Source organism: Theropithecus gelada, chromosome 13, assembly GCF_003255815.1.
Source record: "Theropithecus gelada isolate Dixy chromosome 13, Tgel_1.0, whole genome shotgun sequence".
Lineage (NCBI taxonomy): Eukaryota > Metazoa > Chordata > Mammalia > Primates > Cercopithecidae > Theropithecus > Theropithecus gelada.
Genome location: NC_037681.1, coordinates 82,904,689 through 82,909,810, shown reverse-complemented (window position 1 = coordinate 82,909,810; position 5,122 = coordinate 82,904,689). Strand labels below are relative to the sequence as shown.

Genomic DNA, 5,122 nt, shown 5'->3' with positions numbered 1-5,122 from the left:
CAGCCTGGCCAACATGGTGAAACTCCATCTCCACTAAAAATACAAAAATTAGCTGGGCATGGTGGCACCCACCTGTAATCCCAGCTACTCGGGTGGCTGAGGCATGAGAATTGCTTGAACCCAGGAGGTGGAGGTTGCAGTGAGCCGAGATCACACCACTGCACTCCAGCCTGGGTGACAGAGTGAGGCCGTCTCCGGGAAAAAAAAAAAAAAAAATTTCCCTCTAGGAAAGACGAGGTTTTCCCAAAGGCAAAGCAAACCTTTTTGAGACAGGTAATTTGTGTCCTAGTCCACTCAAGTAGTCTAAGGGCTCTTAGCTGGGGACCCTCGGGAGACGCTGTCAGAAGCTACTGCAGTATTCAGTCCTGAAGCAGCTGCACGAAACTTGCTGAGGCAGCAAAATGCCCCTGCAGTGGGTGTCAATTCATCATCCCCACTTTTCAGCCGGCAAAGAAATCCAGAAACAGTTAAGCTGCACGTTGCAATTTCTTAAAATAGAACTTCCCAGTTTTGAGTTTCATCAAGCCTTCCACTGGTTTTACAGTATTATGCATATGTCCTTCCCTCTCACATTGCTTCTCCTTTTAATTATTTTTTTCTTCCTCTTTTTTTTCTTTTTCACGTCAGATGAGTAATATGCCGATGCCATAACAAGGTTTGAGGGACGCACAGCTCACCCAGGAATGCGAAAACCCAGGCATGATGCTTATGAACTACAGAAGGATCACATTGTCCCAATGTTCACACTACTTTTAGGAGATTGCCCTCTGCATGGAAAAGGTGGCCTAAGAAAGCTCTGTTAACTTTGTTGCTGACTTTGATAACGGAGGCCACCAGACTGTAATTAGTCCACTTGGGCGGTTATAACAGAATACTGTTTAAACAGGAATTTACTTCTCATAGCTCTGGAGGCTGGAAGTCTAAGATCAAGGTGCTAGCAAGTAGGTTTCATTCTGAAGCCTCTTCTCTTGGCGCACAGGCAGCCATCATCTTGCTGTGGGCTCACATGACCTCTTTGTGGTAGGAGAGCAAACTCTCTGGTGTCTCTTCTTATAAAGACGCCAGTCTCATTATGAAGGCCCCACCGTCATAAGCTCATCTAGCCCTAATTATCTCCAAAAGAAAATACTACCGTATTGGGGGTTAGAGCTTCAGCACGTGAATTTGGGGTGGGGGGTACAATTCAGTCCACAGCATAGGGTCTGTTTCCCAGTCTCAGCCTTTCAGTCAGTATCTTCAATTTCCAATCACATGATGTGAATTGACAACCAAGACCACAAGTTACGATTTAAACTCTGCAAAGTTTCCCTCTTACATTCCATTACTAGAAACAAGGAGGCATTTTACAAACTATTACCCTGGATTTTTGCAGTCCTCTTAAAATACTTTACCAGAATAGTAGATAGTACCATTCTTTTGTATTTTGAAGTTTCTGCAGCATGGTCTTCTAAATAAAAAGAGCTTCAGGCCAGGCACAGTGGTTTATGCCTGTAATCCCAGCACTTTGGGAGACCAAGGCGGGCAGATCACCTGAGGTCAGGAGTTCGAGACCAGCCTGGCCAACATGGTGAAACCCCATCTCTACTGAAAATACAAAAAAAATTAGCAGATGGGCCAGGTGTGGTGGCTCACGCCTGTAATTCCAGCACTTTGGGAGGCTGAGGCGGGCAGATCATGAGGTCAGGAGTTCAAGATCAGCCTGGCCATCATAGTGAAACCCGTCTCTACTAAAAATACAAAAAATTAGCCAGGCATGGTGGCAGGGGCCCGTAATCCCAGCTACTCAGGAGGCTGAGGCAGGAGAATTGCTTGAACTCGGGAGGCAGAGGTTGCAGTGAGCCAAGATCGCACCACTGCACTCCAGCCCAGGCGACAGTGCAAGACTCCATCTCAAAAAAAAAAAAAAAAATTAGCCAGCCATGGTGGCGGGTGCCCATAATCCCAGTTAATCAGGAGGCTGAGGCAGGAGAATCACTTGAACCCAGGAGGCAGAGGTTGCAGTGAGCCAAGATAGTGCCATTGCACTCCAGCCTGGGCAACAGGAGCAAAAACTCGGTCTCAAAAAAAAAAAAAAAAAAAGAGCTTCATACTAGATTAAGGATGAAGATGACAGTAATTTCCTCTTTGTCACGATCTAAAAACATCACAAAATGCTACGTGTTAAAATACATTAAAAATACACGACTTTCTTTCCACCCTTTGATATTTTCATTTATGAGCTATGATTCATAACAATGCTCTGTCACTGGAAAAGCACAAAAATCAAATTCACTATGGCATGTTTATGATTACTACTAGAAGAATATATGGCGTTGATTCTCTAGGTGATTCTTATTCCTTTGGTCTTTTTCTTCTTTCCTCTTCCCTGTGTTGTTACAGTGTTGATTGTACAATTATTTACAGAACAATAGTAAATAATGTCAGCTAACATTTGGTGAATTCTTAACATGTGCCAGCCACTTGCCAAGTGTTTTACATTCCCTCTCTCTTTTAATCCTCATGAAAGCCTCATGAGGTAGCTATTATTATCCATGAAACACAAAAAATATTAAATGTTAAGTACATATAATTGTCTCTCTGCTCTTCACTTTCTAAGAAGGTAGATTCCTTGGAGGGTTCTTTATTTTACTTGATGGGGTGCTGCTGGGGACAGGAAGTGGAAAAGTGAAGAGAGAGAGAGAAGGCTAAATTAGAATAAAGAGATGGAGACCCAGAAGGGCTGGGGGAGGTGGGCAGATGAAGGGGTGGAGGAGGAGAGTAAGGAGAAAGTGAAGGCAAAGATGAGGAGCTGGGAGGAACCTGGCAAGGACTGGCAGGCTCAAGAGGAGGGGAAGGTGTCATGGTCACAACAGAGGGGAGGCGGATTTGGGGAAATAGTGGGATCTTTGGAGAGGATTTTTCAAAGTTCTGGTACATGAAGTATCACTTACTCTTTCTTCCATATCTCCAGGAAAATCTCAGCATTAAATCTGCCATATTTTATCTAATCCAAGCTGTGAATGACCGTAAGATAGAATCGATGGCAAGATACGTCATTGTTGGTCATGGTAGTACACGCCTGTAGTGCCATTACTCAGGAGGCCGAGATAGGATGATCTCACAAAGCCCAGGAGCTCTGGGATATAGTGTGCTATGCTGATTGGATGTCCGCATTAAGTTTGGCATCAGTGGGCCAGGCACGGTGGCTCAAGCCTGTAATCCCAGCACTTTGGGAGGCCGAGACGGGCGGATCACGAGGTTAGGAGATCGAGACCATCCTGGCTGACACGGTGAAACCCCGTCTCTACTAAAAAATACAAAAAACTAGCCGGGCGAGGTGGCGGGCGCCTGTAGTCCCAGCTACTCGGGAGGCTGAGGCAGGAGAATGGCATGAACCCGGGAGGTGGAGCTTGCAGTGAGCTGAGATCCGGCCACTGCACTCCAGCCTGGGCGGCAGAGCGAGACTCCGTCTCAAAAAAAAAAAAAAAAAAAAAAAAGTTTGGCATCAGTATGGTCATCTCTCAGGAGCAGAGGACCACCAGGGTGTCTAAGGAGAGGTGAACCCAGATTGGAAACAGAGCAGGTCAAAATTTTCATGCTAATCAGTAGTGGGATGATGCCTGTGAATAAACAGGCACCCCAGCCTGGAAAACTCATCTCTTAAAAAAAGAAAGAAAGAAAGAAAGAAAGAAAGAAATACACATCACATTTTAGGAAGGAAGAAAGGTATGAAGGAAGAGAATTACCAATTACAAGTGCCCATCAGTTCAAAATGTGTCCCAATTTCAAAGAAATACAACATATTATACTTTAATCCTTTCACAGTCAGATTTGTATCTTTTTGTTTTGTGTTTTAATGTGTCGTTATCTGGCAAGGCCAGATCTGAGCTACCCAGGAAGGGTCTGTTATACTTCAGTTACACCCGTTTTACAGAGGAGAAAAAGGCGAGCTGCACCTGCCTTTTCCACGTGTGAGTGTTGGGCCCTAGAGGCTGCAAATGCTTGGTTTTACTCCTCAGCGGCCTCCACCCTGAGCTCAGTCATCCAGCTGAAAAAGACAATAGGAAGCTACCTTTCTAACTAAATCTGGTATCCTTATTCAATCCTGTGGCAAATTCCTGTGATTTTGTGTTACCTTTGGCATCTTTTATTTTATTGTATTTTATTTTTGAGATGGGGTCTGGCTCTGTCACCCAGGCTGAAGTGCAGTGTGCTCCAACCGCCACCTCCCAGGTTCAAGCCATCCTCTCACCTTAGCCTCTCCAGTAGCTGGGACCACAGGCACACACAACCAGGCCCAGCTAATTTTTTGTATTTTTTGTAGAGACGGGGTTTCATCATGTTGCCTAGGCTGGTCCTGAACTCCTGCCTTCAAGTGATCCACCCACCTCGGTCTCCCCACGTGTTGAGCCTGGCTTTGACATCCATTTTTAATCTTCCTCTAACACATCCAAACTCCTTGAAAAAGCTCAAATTCTCTCTCTGGGCTTTGAGATGTAAATTTGCTATCCTGTTTCCTCTAAAACTCAATAAAGGCTCTCTTTATGTGGGACAGATAAGCTTTAACATGTTCTATTTACAAGACACAGTTTGAATCCAACTATCCTTTTAAACTAGTGAATGTTATGTGTCTCATGGCTACAGTTTTCAAAATCAAAGCTATAGGGCTGGTATGGTGGCTCACGCCTGTAATCCCAGCACTTTGGGAGGCCAAGAGGGGAGGACCAATTGAGGTCAGGAGTTCGAGACCAGCCTGGCCAACATGGTGAAACCCCATCTCTACTAAAAATACAAAAATTAGCTGGGCATGGTAGTGGGCACCTGTAGTCCCAGCTACTTGGGAGGCTGAGGCATGAGAATCACTTGAACCTGGGAGGTGGAGGTTGCAGAGAGCCAAGATCATGCCACTGCCCTCCAGCCTAGGTGACAGAGCAAGACTCTGTCTCACAAACTCCATTTCACACCAAACAACAACAACAACAAAAAAATCAAACTATAAAGGCTTTATGTTTGTGTTTTTATGTATACATGTGTACGTATCTGTTTCTATATTGTCTACATGGTACCAAGTTGACTTGTAAATAAATGAATGCTCATAAATTACGTAAATAAAATGAAATGCTTTTCAAGTTCATATGACTTT

General features: G+C 44.5%; 1 non-coding gene across 1 annotated transcript; it reads right to left on the bottom strand.

Annotated features, from left to right (window-relative positions):
* Positions 1–621: 621 nt before the first annotated feature.
* LOC112605492 lies at positions 622–725 on the bottom strand. The gene has a single exon (XR_003115478.1). It is a non-coding gene; the product is annotated as a small nucleolar RNA U13 (small nucleolar RNA).
* Between the last annotated feature and the right edge of the window lie 4,397 nt (positions 726–5,122).